The following is a 13,683-nucleotide window of genomic DNA, read 5'->3' on the forward strand; positions in this document are numbered from 1 at the left end:
ACGTCATCCGAGACGCGTCCCCACCACCTCTGCCGGCCCAAGCGCCTGACACTCGCAGAAACAGACTGACAGACACTCGCCCACCAGAAACCAAGCCTGAGGAGCAATTCCTGTGAAAATCTTGGAGGAATCGTCACCAATGGAAAAGCAGATGGAGTTTTAAGAAAAAACCAACCCAGGCTTTGGGCTTCAGATTATCACAAACTCAGGTGCATTTTTATGAAACAGCCCGAAACTATCAAGTAGGATGAACCCTCCCTCAAAATTAGGAGGAACAAGCTCAGCATGCAGGCAGAGCATGCAGGGGGCCCCGCTGACTGAGCCTGATGGGACCCCAGGCCCCCAGGAGAGCTCTGCTCCCAGGGCCGCCCCCACCAGGGAGGCTCACCCAGGACGCTGACTGGTGGGCGAGCGGTTTCAGCTGCATATTAAACGTAACTTTCTAAGAATAAAGCTGTCCTCCAGGGAAGGGGCCACCTCACAACCAATCCGCTACCAGCCTCAAGCAGAAGTGGGGTGTCCTTTCAGAAACACCGCAGAGTGAGTCCTGGGTTGACAGGGAGGGACGCAGGGTGACTGTCCCGACCTTGAGCCTCCGTGTCTCCAGATCACCAGGTTTCACCTCTTGACTCGACATCTCATGTCCTAGACTTTTCTTTTCCCTCAAGAAGCTGGTGTTTCATCCCTGGAGGCACATCCTGCGTGGGGGACACTCACGTGACCCCTGGTGACAACTTTCTGGATTACCTTGAGCCCGAGGCATGAGTAGGACACCCCAGAAAGCACACAGCTGCTGGGGCCGGCCAGGTCGGAGGGGAGAACGGCACAGGGCTGTGCCCCACGCTCAGACATGGTGTGGCCCAGAGGCACCTGCCAGTGTCCAAGCTGCCATCACAGGAAAGAGGGAAAATCATTTTTCTGTGGATCCCAAACGTGTGGAATTAGAAACCTGGAGGATGCATGAAAGCTTATCTGGGAATCAGCAGAGGCAGGCTCTGCGGGCGTGAAGCCTGCTCAATCATGGGCCGCCCCCGGGGGGACGGCCGGGCTCCCCACTGGGTTTATCAGCCGGGAGAGGCCAGTGCGGGCCCAGAAACGTCTGCTCACCATGTCTTTCCTCTCTACCCAGCCCCTTCCTTAAAGCAGTGATTCAGGGCACCGGGAATATTCCTAAATGCCCTCTGAGAAGACCACTGACGCGAGTCCGCGGCTCCTTGGAGGAAGGTGTGCTCGGGTCCCCGGCAGGACCTCAGGGTGTGCTGGCGGCCTCAGAGTCCCTGGGTCTCTAAAAGTGTGTGCTGCTCCTGATTCTGCCTCAGCACCCCACTGGTGCCTGGTCGGCCCTTAGTTCCAGGGAGCCCCCGGGGGGCCAACCAGCACTCAAACAGGGGGTGCTGGAGGCACACCGTGGGGTCCCCTGGGCCCGGGTCCTCCTCCCCAGGAAGCCCTCTGTTTCTGTCCCCAATCCCCCATGGCTCGCTGTGTGCCTACGGGCAAGCTCCTCAGCCTCTCTGTTTGCAGGTGGTCCCCTGCAGGCGGCCCCGGCACCGGAGGACAGGAGGACAGGACGGGCACGGGTCAGGAGCGGGGCTGGAACCGGGGCTGCGTCCTCGGGCTTCTCCGTCTAGCTGCGCCGCCTGCAGACAGCAGCGCCCACGCTCCGGGGAGACTGCCGCGTGCTGGCCCCTCTCCCTCGTTGCCATGGCAAGAGGAGAGCAGAAAGCCAGCCTCGCACCCGCGGCTCGCGGCCCTCCCCGCCCCCCAGGAGGCTCCCTGCCAACTCCAGGCGGAGGGGCTTCGGCACAGGGGCTGGGCTGTCCTCGCCCTCGGCTTCTCGGGCCCAGCCGGGCCCCAAGGGTCCTCACCCCGGTGGCGCCCGCGGAGAGTAGGGCCCTCAGACACCTGGGCGGGCTCACCACCACGGCCTGTCCCATTTCTCAGCACGGGTCTCTCCCGGGAAAGAGCCCAGCCTGAGTCTAAGGTCTGCCCGAGACGGGTGACCTGTACGGACTGACGCGAGGAGCTGGGAGCACCGGAACCTCCAGCGAGGACAGGAGGGGCTGAGATCTGTGCAGGCCCAGGGTTCCTCAGGCCCTCTGTCCCATCCACCCACTGTATTCACTCGTAACACCGGATGACAGGCCGAGAATAAGGGACCATGTCATCCCCACTTCGTGGATAGGTAAACTGAGGCTCGGATAAGCCAAAAACAGGCCTGTGGTCAGACAGCTAGAATCCCTGGTCCAATTCCATCAGTCCAGGAACGCAATCTCCAAACTGCACTCTTACCCCAAGCTCAAGCTTCTGTTTTAAAGTCCTGCCTCCAGGCCTCCAGGCCCCCGTTGATGGGATGGGATGGGCTGTACGGTGGTTCCCAAAGATGGCAGGCCCTCATCCCAGAGCCTGCACACCTGACCACATAATGAGAAAGGGTCTTTGCAGGTACGATTAAGGATCTTGACGTGGAGAGATTGTCTCGGATTCTCAAGGTGGGCTCTGAATCCAATCGCAGTGTCCTTGGAAAACAGAAGCCAAGAGACTCAGCACGCAGAGGAGAAGCCACATGAAGACGAGGCAGAGACGGGACGACGTGGCCACAAGCCAAGGGCACCTGGAGCCCCCAGAGGCCGGAAGAGCAGGAAGGACCCTCCCCTGGAGCCTGCAGAGGGAGCATGGTGCTGCTGACAGCTGGATTTTGGACTTCTGGCCTCCAGAGGGTGAGAGAATGAATTTCTGGTGTTGTCAGCCCCCACCCCCACCCCAGCAACAGTGCAGGGAACAAAGGTGCAGACCCTGAGCAGTTCTACAGGGCTTCTGTCCAGCTCTGCCCACGTCTCTCATCATCCACCGTGTGCCCTGTGGGATCCTAAGACAGGGATCCGTTTCTCCAGTTGAGAACGTTCCTCTGGGTCCCAGGCACACATCCCCCAAACCGACTTCATGTTCCCATCCAGGTGTCTTGAGGACGTCTCAAGTACAACACGTCCGAGTGCGATCCTCCTTCCTCAACACACCCACGCCCTCCCCGAGGGTGTCCACTTGCCATGGTGCGGGGTCACGCTATCCTGCTTTATTCACACCCAGTAGCCATCCTGGGAGCCAATCACGGTGACCCCACCTCCACAGCAAACATCTACCTCCCCATCCCACCTCAGCATCCTCACTGCGCATCCCTCCCGACACAGCCAGCACCCCTTGGCTTCCTTCTCCCCACCGTCCCCCTCAAGCGGAGATCAGGCATGGCACCCTCTGTGCTCCAGGACACTCAGTCTCGACCAGGCACTTGTAGTGTTTCCGTCTCCCCGACTCCCTCCCTGCATCCCCTGCCACCCTGCTTCACTCCTGGGGGGGGGTGACCCAGCCAGAGCCCAAAAGCCTTCCCCCTGCTCTGCCTACAACGTGGGGATCAGACTCTCGCCTGTGGCACTAACGAAAACCCCGGCAGGACTGGTTGTGCCCGGCTGTGGACTCCGATTCCCCAGGAGACCTTTGGGGGGTGACGGTACCCACAGATGGGTCACATCCTCCTCGGTCAGTGGAGGGCAGGGTCAGAGGCAGACAGGGCTTGCTAGCCTTGTGCTCCTGGCCCAAGTTTGGGGACAGAGCATGGGGAAGCCAGAGGGCAAGGACCGTCACCACCCAGATGGCCGTACCGGCCAGGCAGGGAACAGGCTGGCCAGAGACCCCAGAGCGAGCAGCTCTCGGGGACCGGACGATCCAGCCCCGTGCTGTGGGGCACACGCTCAGCTTCCCGACGGGGCACCTAGGCAACATCTGGCAAACATCTTCTCAGTAAAATCTGCTGAATGAGGCCCCTGCAGGTGGGCCGGGCTCCCTTTACAAACGGCCAGCATCCACGCTCCTGCTCAGGGCGCTGTGGGGCTGGAGCCTGGACCGAGCCCAGCCGGGGGTGCCAGCCTCCGGCCCGCCAGCCTGTCTGAGGAGACTCGGAGCTCCGGGAGCCACCGGAACATCCAGCAGCTGGGAGCCCCACACCTGAGCAGGGATAGCCGGAAGGATGACTCGGTGGGCCTGACCAAGCATCCACACACAGCTCTTTCCCATGGCCCCGGACACCCCTGTGTACAGCTGGCCCCAGGCCGGGTGTCCCCACGAGCACCCCAGCCCCCGGGTGGAGCACCGGCTTGAGCGTCACTCCCTCTCTCAAGTGGTCTCAGCCACCGGGGTGCCAGGCAAGAGGCCACAGACCCCACTCCTGGAAGAGCATCAGGGAGCCGTCCCCTTACCCCTTAGACTGCCGTCATCAGGAGCCCAGACAGAGGTGGGAGGCGGACGCCGGTCTGAGGGCGGCCATAGCAAAGCACCTCACACGGGCCGCTTCAACAGACATTTATTTTCCCTCATTCTGGAGTCTGGACGTCTAAGACCAAGGTGTCTGCAGGGCTGGTGTCTCCCAAGGCCTCCCTCCTCCGCGTGTAGACGGCTGTCCTCCCAGGGTCGTCCCACTGGGCGTGTGTGTCCCAGGTTCCTCTTCCTATAGGAACACCAGTATGCGATGAGGGCCCATCCTGAAGACCTCATTTTACCTTCGTTATCTCTTTAAAGAGCTTACGTCCACATTCTGAGTTGCTGGGGTTTAGGACCTCAAAAGAGGAACGTTGTCAATGGGGATGGGATTCCGCCCTCTGGAGGACCTGATCCCGGGACGAGGTCCCGGCTCCTCCCAAGCCGCTCACCTGTTCTCGGGAGGGTGGATCTGATCTCAGGGTCCCTGTCCTCTGACTTCTGTGGAGAGGACAGTGCTGGGAAGAGCCACACACAGGCCAGGAGTCAGGGACTCCGCCCGGTTTCAGAGCGCACCATAAAAGGAAACCGTGCCATTCTTCCAAATATAAGCTAAGCATTTTGCAGCGCTGGGCAGGTTCTCACCAGCAGCCTGCCCTGCGGGATCAGAAGCCGCACTGCGCCTGTGCGTTCCTGGGTCCCAGCTGGGGTGCAGCTCCTGGGCAGGACTAGGGCCCTTAGCGCTTCCTTCATTTCCCCCACGAAATGGGTAGAGCACTTGCAACAGTGCCTATTGTAGACGGACGTCTGCAGGGCCAACCCACACGAGTGGGGCCCACGTCAGCCACAACTATAAGCCCAGATCCTGTTCTCCAGACCCAGCACCTCCGCTCTCTTCAACTGCTTGTCAGCTGAGCTGCGCTATGCTTGTCCCGTTTCCATAAGAAGATAGACCATAAGTCAGCAGTACGCCCTAGAAAACCTTGGCCTGTGAGTGCTGCATTTTTTTGAATACACATCCCCCTAATCTTAAAATGCAGGCTCCTTCTAACAGACATCAAAGCAGGCTGATCTCCTCTTTTTTAGATCTGTGAGCACATGGCATATTCACATGCTCGCATCTGAGAACAGGAGCTCTGGGCAGCTGGTCTCCACAGTGTGCGGGCTGGACAGGAGACAGATGTGTGCCAGGCCCGGTGTGGGACGCCTGTCAAACTGCCCTCGGAGCTCAGACGCACGAGAGGTGGATTCTGCTCCGTGGCGGGGAGGCCACAGAGGCGCTCTCTGACGCCCGCCCCAGGGAGGGCCGCCCCTCGCAGGGCTGAGCATTCCCCGTGCTGCCGTCCGCTTGCGGAGGGCGTGGACACCCTGGTTTGCTGAAATCAATCCCATTCCTTAAAATCACCACCATCTGATGGAATCCATTACCGCTTGCCAAAATTAGAGGTCATTTTTAAAACTTCAGCTTAAAGCTCTACAACTGTCTGCTAAATTTAGACACACTGCTGATGAGCACCTAAATTCTCTCTCTGAACAGTATTGGCGTTCGTGGGGAGAAGAAGGAGCCGGGAGCTGGCCCGTCCCACCCGGGAGCACTGAGAGCCGAGCTCCCGGGCGCCAGAGCAAGTCCCACCTGCACCCGTTTGCACTCGTGCTCCCGCGCGGTTTCAGAGGAACTTGCAGACACGTAACGTGGCGACGTTTTACATGTGCTGGAAGGAAGACTGGATGGTTCTGCTTGAGGTGGGAGGGGAGACGTTTTCCTGGCTTTGGGGGACTGGGACTGGGACTGGGGCTGGGGGGCGGTGATGCCAGCCTAGCAGTAGGGGGTGGGTCGCGGTGGGCTGACCACACCCCCGCCCCCCGCAGCACACCCCGAAGGAGGCCCCTGCCAGCCAGGCCCCAGTGCAGATCAGGAGCCGGGAGAGGCCCAGGGACAGGAGGAGGGGCGGCCTGGCCAGCGCTCTGAGGCAGGGAGTGCTGGGGGCGGCCTGGGGGCTGGAAAGTGAGACCTCAGTAAGCCTGCGAAGGTCAACAGAAAATCCAAGAAGACAGGAAATAATGTCTAAATACACTCACCAAGGGCAGTACTCAGGGGCTCACTGAGGAGAGTGAGCAGACATCCAGAAAAGCTGGCCAGTCCCCACTGCTCCTCTCCCTTTCTCTGACCCTTCCTCCTTTGCCCTCCTCCACCTCTTCTTCCTCCAGAGAACAGTGTTCCCCGTCCCCACCCCCACCAACCCCTCCACCACACGCGGGGCCTGGGGTCCGGGTGCTTTCCCTGCAGGCCCTTCTCGCTCCTTCTAGGCCACGTGACCCTTCCTTCAGCCCCTAGCTCCAATGTCCCTGGCTCAGGGACGCAGGCATGACCTCCATGACCTGCAGAGCCTCCTCCCCCCACAGCTTTGTGTGACTGTGTGATTGTGTGTGCTTCCCACATGGGACTGTTTGTATCCATCACCACACCTTCCACACCCACAGGATCCAAGGGCTGAGCCTGAGGCTAAAAGGATGCTGTTGACAAAAGGAGGGAAGGAGAGAAGAGGGAGGAGGGGAGGGAGAGAGGAGGGGGAAGAAGGGAGAGGAGGGGGGAGGGAGGAAGGGAGGGAGAGAAGGTAGGAAACAAGGGGATGAGGGGAAGGAGGAGGGGGAGGGAGGGAAACAGGAAAGCGAGAGAGAGGGAGGAGGAGGGAGGGAAGAGAGATGACATACCACAGACGAGGGCAGAGGGGTTCCGTCATTGCCAGAGATGTCCCTTCAGGACAGAGACCTGGGGGACAGGTTGGAGACTGCCCGGTTCCCTGCCACCCAAGTGTGCTTGTTAGGAATACAGACTCCCAGGTCCCACCAAATCTGTATTTGGACAGATATGCATGATGTCCAGGGACTCATATGTACTTGAAGGCGTGACATGCACAAACCCAGGTCAAATTCTGGGTAAAGAGGTAAGGCACCATGCCATCATTAATGAGAAAAAACTCGAGTTCCAAGAGAGGCAAGACCTGCCCACGACCAGGGAGCAGGGCGAGAACCCAGCCTGCCATCCCCCCCTTTGATGGGTAGCTCATGCACATGGGAGCAACTTAAGCTAGACACCTGGAGCCCTGTCAGATGAGAGAGGAGTTAGACACTGTGCCTCAAGGCAAGTGACAGGGAGACAGAGCTCAGCCCCAGCAGTCAGAGCTGACCACCTGAAAGGAAGCACCTGCAAGGTGGCTCAGCCTATCACAGGAGCCTTGAGCCATGTGGTGGGACACAAGTCACAGCCCTCTTTCCTCCAATCATGAGGCAGGAACCAGTGTGGGACTGGTCATTTCCTCCAACCACATGACAAGGACCAGTGTGGGACTGGTCATTTCTTCCAATCACAAGGCAGGAACCAGTGTGGGACTGGTCATTTCCTCCAATCATAAGGCAGGGACTAGGGAGCGTGTGCATCGGAGAATAAGAAGGAAGCTCGGGAGAGGCAGTTTGTAGCTCAGGCTAAAGCCTGTGTTAGACGGAAGCAGTGGGAGAAGGTGGAACGGGGCACTGACTCAAGGCAGAGATAGTTCAGAGGTTCAGACGTGGGCAAGACTTAAGATGATGAGAGCCCAAGGATGGAGAAGGAGGGACACCTGCAGGAGAGTAGGGTTTGGGGCTGGGCCAGCAAGCAGGCAAGAGGGACTTCGGGATTCCAGCTCAGTGGATGCTTCCCAGGATGGAATGCAGAAGGGCTGGTTTGGGATGAGGCCAAGACAAGCCTGGGTTGGTTGGTGGTTGCTGGCTGGTTTTGAGGCATCTGTGAGTCCCTTAGGTGGAGAGGCCCAGGGGCAGCTGGAAATGCAGATCTGGAGCTCTGCAGCGAAGTCAGGGGCAGACACAGATGTGGGGTCTTGGCGAGGGGGTGGCTACAGCCAGGGGTGACGCTGAGGCCCCCCGGAGACGGTGCCCAGGGTATGAGGAGTCCAAGCATGAAAACTGGGGAACAGAGAGAGAAAGGAGGTCAGGAAGGGATGGGTTACCTAGGAGAGAGTGGTAACTGGAAGCCCAAAGAGGATTTCCCTCAGGACAGAGAGGACACAGGTGTCTGATGATACCGGGGACAGTTAAGACAAGGTGTCCGGTGGTTTGGCACCTAGGTGGCTCCCGAGGCTCCCTCCAGCCTGGCTGCCTCATCCTCTTACCGGGAGACCCACATGTCTTCTCCCCCTTCTCTCTGGCCCCCTCACAGCCCAGAGATCTGGACGCACAACACAGCACACCCAGGAATCATTGCTAAATGAACGAGTGAGTCTAGGCATTGCAGCTTGCCGATGGCCAGGGACACTGCAGCAAGGCTCACCGCCTCGGTGGTGCGCCCCTCAGCTTCAGCTGGGCACAGACTCAGATGCTGTGGGGAGTCTGAGCCTGGGGTGCAGCGCCCCTGGGGGCATGGCAGGTGGAACAGCGGAGAGCAGACTTCATAGTCAAGGCCGAGGCAGGTGCAGGCAGTCCGAGACACCTGCAAGGGCTCCAAATAGCTGGAGAGGATCTAAATGCTACCTCGTGCTCTTTCTCTGCCACATCAGGAATGCACGCACACACGTGTGTGCATACACATGTGTACACACGATCATATGTGTGTGCTTGTGTGCACACATGTGTGCGTGCAAGAACATGTGTGCTATCGCATGTACACATGGATGTGGTCCCGTGGTTATGCACGTGGGCATGTATGGCCCACGCAAGTGCATGCTCGTACACGTGCACTTACATGCTCGCACACACACACACACAGCCCATAGCTTTGTGTCTCCGCCAGGGACGGGGGCCTCCCACCCCAGCCACAGATCCTCAGCAGCCTGGGAGAACCTTCCGGTTGCCCTGCCTGCCTTGCCTTGGCACAGGGCCTGCGAGCACTCACACACAGGGGCTTGCAGCCCTTTCCTGGCTGAGAGCTGCTCTCCTGTCATCTGGTCAAAGAAGCTGACAAGCCCGGGCAGGTCGCCAACTTGGCCTCAACTCCACTTGGAGGCTGGACTGGCAGATAAATTGGTCCTGGAGGGGGGAGGAGGGGGAAAGCAAGAGGGGGGCCCAGAGGGAAGAATTCAAATTCATTTTTCTGCTAAACCGAACTCCAGCTCTCCAAGGCTCCCAGCTGTAGCTGGGAAGGTTGACAGGGCGCCAGCCGGGGAGCAGGCAGATGGTGCAGGAGGGGAGTGTGGGCCCAACAGGAGGGGCAGGGACCCTATCAGAATTGGGATGAAGCAGGAATCTGGAGGAACAGTTTGGCCTGCCGACCTCAGAGCATCTCTAGAGGCATGCTGGTGCATTCCGGTTCATTCCGGTTCTGTGAGAGCCAGAGGCAGTCAGAGCGAGCCCGAGAATCACTGACCTCTCGTCCTTACCACTGCGTGGGAGAGGACTGGCCCGCAGCTGGGGGCTGCCCGGACTGGCTCAGCAGGCGGCCCTGAGCTGTAGCCCTTGACAGACTGGGGGCTGGCACCAGTGTGGCCATTTATAATCCAGAGAAGCAACTTGGACGTTCCAGAAAGAACAGGACTTCAAACCTCTCTTTTTCTGCCAATCCTCTTCCAGGAGAAATCGGGGCTTTAGGATGGATGTGCGCAGGGGCCTCCTCACCTCTCAGGTTACTGGATGGTAACATGCACCTGGTCCTCATTCCAGGAGGCGAGGGCGGTCATTCCCTGCTAGTCCTGTGGTTATTTGTCTAAGTCTTAATATAGAAAACAAAACCCTTGCAGAAACTGCTGAATCCTGCTACCAGAGGGGGCATCAGGGGACAATGGCCCGCCGCGGACCCAGGACGTTGTGCGATGTTCCTATTTGCTTTGCAGGTGCCGTGAACACCCAGGGCAGAGCGCACTGTTGAAAGACAGATGTGGGGGTGCCGACCACAGATGCCACGGGGCGCGCCTGCACCGCGTGGAGACAGCCCGTCTTCTGACACGTGCCTTCTTGTCACTGCGGGGGCGGCATCCGCCGGCCCGAAGGTGGGACAGCCCAGGCACTGAGCGAGCGAGCCAGGCCCAAGCATACAGCCTTCCGGCTTCCAGGCCTGGTTCCCATACTCTGCTTCTATCTTCAGCCTCTTTGGTTTTGGCCCAAGAACACTGTAGCCTGCCGGGGGTGTCTAGAATAAGTTGAGATCTAGGTGGGGCGTCAACACAGACATTCCACAAGCAAGAACAAAACATACAAAGTGGTATAAAAATCCTGTGTGTACGTGTGTTGCCGCACACGTTGTGTGTGTGTGTGTGTGTGCGCGCGCACGCATGAGGAGGAGGTAACATCCATGTGCACACACTTGCATGCGTTGTTGCTAAGGATATGGAGGCGCGTTCCCAGGATGAGAGTATTCACTGATGGTGTGTGTGTGTAGGGGGCAGAGAATTCCAGGAGCTTCCCAAACCCAGTGATTCCTGGTTCCCACCCCAAATAGACTCCTGGGGAGGCTTGGGCTGGGATCCCCCAGGAGGAAGAGGGAAAGTCTCTATCAGTGTATATCCATGCAAAGTTACATGTCTTGGGTTTAAAACCAACACTGTCTATTGTGAAATCCCGGTTTGATGTCTTCTGGGCAGGAGACACCTTGGGAGGGCAGGCCTCCAGCCCATGAGTGGCTCTGGACACACACAGTTCTTACAAATAGTGATTCAGTGAGTAAAACCTCATGAATAAACACATGGCACTGGACCCCCCTCAATCCTACCACCTCATGCAGATTTAAGGTGGCCAGGCCTCCCAGAAGGCATCTCCAGTTTGCTTGAGCAAAACCATTTGAAAACGAGCATGAGAACATGGCAGGAGGGGCCCCTCCCAGGAAGCAGGGTGGACGTCTGCGGATCCTCCCACTGACGTGTGCTCAGAAAGGCGGGCGTGCCGTGCAGGACACATAGACGGCACCATCCCGCCCCAAGCATCCCCAAAGTGGCCACAGGCCTTCACCTTTGGCCTCCTCGTGAGCTCAAAGGCGTCAAGGCCTCTTTAACGTATCTAAGCCCCTGAGCCCTTTCCTGCATCTCCATCCTAGGAATGAATGTTCCGGGTAGGAAAGGTGTTAGGGGCACAGGCCGTGCATGTCATGGGTCGAACTGTGTCCCCCAAAGTCACACTGAAGTCCCAAACCCCGGCACCTGGGAATGTGACCTTGTAGGGAAATAGGGTCTTTGCAGCCGCTCGCGTTCAGGTGAGGTCATTGGGTGGCCCTGATCCACCACGACTGGGGTCCCCACGGGAAGGAGAATGCCACGTGAAGACACAGACACGCAGGGAAGATGGCTGTGTGAGAACACGGGCAGAGATGCCGTGACGCAGCCACCAGCCCGGGATGGTCTGGGGCCACCAGAGGCTGGAGGAGGCAAAGAAGGGCTGTCCTCAGAGCGAGGGAGCGCAGGCCTGCCGACCCCTTGCCTTCCGGGCTCTGGGACGGCCGTCCTAAGTGCCTGGCCAGTGGTGCTTGGATGTAGCTCCTGGGACACTAATCAGGTGGTAAACAAAAGCGCAGTGCAGACGGAGAAGGCAGGAACCACACTTAGGGGTGCCTTTGGGAGGCCATATGATCCCAAATCCATCACAGTGCTGAAAGGGGGCTTGGTAGCAACACACCCAGAAGATGACCTCTGTGTCCAGCGGAGATTCATTAACACCAGCTACGTGTCGGCAGCTCACGAGGGGGGATCAGGAGGTCACAGCCCACCAACACCACAAACCGCTCCTTCCCCTCCATGCTGGGACCTGGCCTCCTAGTCCATCTAGATTTGGGGGTGAGTCCGTGGACAAGACGAGTCGGCCCTCACCTCCTGCCCACCGGGAGTCCCAGGGCAGGTTAGTTACGTGTCGGGACAGCACTGAGACTGCAGCAGAGCCCCGCCGAAATCCCAGGCCCCACGTCCAGCTGCTGGGGCCACGAGCAGAGCAGGTCCCGCCTCGCTGTGGGCATCAGCTTCCTCGGCGGCCCCATCTAACCCCATCTAACCCTTACGAGAAGCCTTTAAAGTATGCGAATATGTTCCTTAAATCCTAAAACAGTCTGCAATACCAGCGCTGTCTTTATGTACTCATCACGGGCGTGAGGCTCCCGGGCGTGTGCTGAGGTTCGTGGGGCAGCATGGGCAGCGGGCAAGGTCACACAGGCGGGGAGGAGGCCGACCAGCAGCAGAGTGGCTCCTGTGGTTAAGTCACGCCTGAGGTCACTGCGGAGGAGGGGGGAGGGCCATCCCCGCCCCCGGGCCCGTCCTGGGGAGACAAGCAGCTCTGGGACAACAGGCCCTCTCTGTGGGGTCACGTAAAATGAAATGGGACACCCCAGTGTGGAAACATCAGAAACCCAAGAGGGGGGCCAAGCCTCCGCACCTGGGGCGGGAGCTTCCAGCCAGCCCACATCCATGCGGTGAGCCCAGCACATGGGTGATGGGATGCCCACCGTGGGAGCGCAGTTGCCGTGTGGACAAGTCTGTGTGCTCACAGACACACACAGCTGTGCCCACACATCAGGGCCCCTTCCAGGGGCTCTGCCCGGTAGACCGCTGGGGCTTTGCCCACAGACCGTGAGCCAGGGTCCCGGAATACCCCCTCACGGCTGAAAGCTCTCAGCAGGGGACAAACTTCCGTTCCACATGCAGGGCCGGCCTCGGTCTCCCACCGAGGGGAGACGCAGAAGTGTGGTAGTGGCCCCTTCCCCAGCAAGGGAGTGGTGAGAGAGGAGGTGGTGAGGGCGAAGGGGCGGGGCGTGATGGAGAAGAGACAGCAGGTGCGTGGGGCGGGACTGATGCCAGATCAAGCCCCTGGACCACGGGTGGAGTGTCCCAGGATGGTGGAGAGGCACATCGGCAGGTGGCTTCCTCGATCCTTCCTCCCGCTTGGGCGGTACGGGGCTTGAGGAGACAACAGAGCCACAGCGTGGGCAGAGGCCAGCTCAGGGGTCAGCCAGGTTGGAACTGCCCCTCCTTGGCAGCCACAGGACAGCACAGCCGGTCTCCCTGGGAAGCTGAGCAGACACCATATATGTGTAGAGGGTGCAGTACAGACCTGTCCACCTAAGAACCACAGGGCAGCAGGCCACGAGCACCTGTGAGAGGCATGAAAGGGATGGAGCTGGTCAGTGCAACAGCACACCCCGTCTGTCTGTCCACGGCCGTCTGTCGGCTCACTCTATAGACATGCACTGTGCCCTCTGTGCAGGGCAGACGCTCCTCGACACGATTAAATACTCTCTCTCCCTGTCTCTTTCCATCTCTGTCTCTGTGTCTGTCTGTATCTCTCACAGACGTGCACACACATGCACATGCACACAGGTGCACACAAATACATGTACCCGTGCACACACACGCAAGCCTTGCACACGCACACACAACACGGGTACATATGCACTCACACAATTACACGTACATACACATGCACATACACACACACAAATACATGCATGTGCCCATGCACACACACGCATGCCTGTGC

The sequence above is a fragment of the Neomonachus schauinslandi genome, chromosome 10 (genome assembly GCF_002201575.2).
Source record: "Neomonachus schauinslandi chromosome 10, ASM220157v2, whole genome shotgun sequence".
Taxonomy (NCBI): Eukaryota; Metazoa; Chordata; class Mammalia; order Carnivora; family Phocidae; genus Neomonachus; species Neomonachus schauinslandi.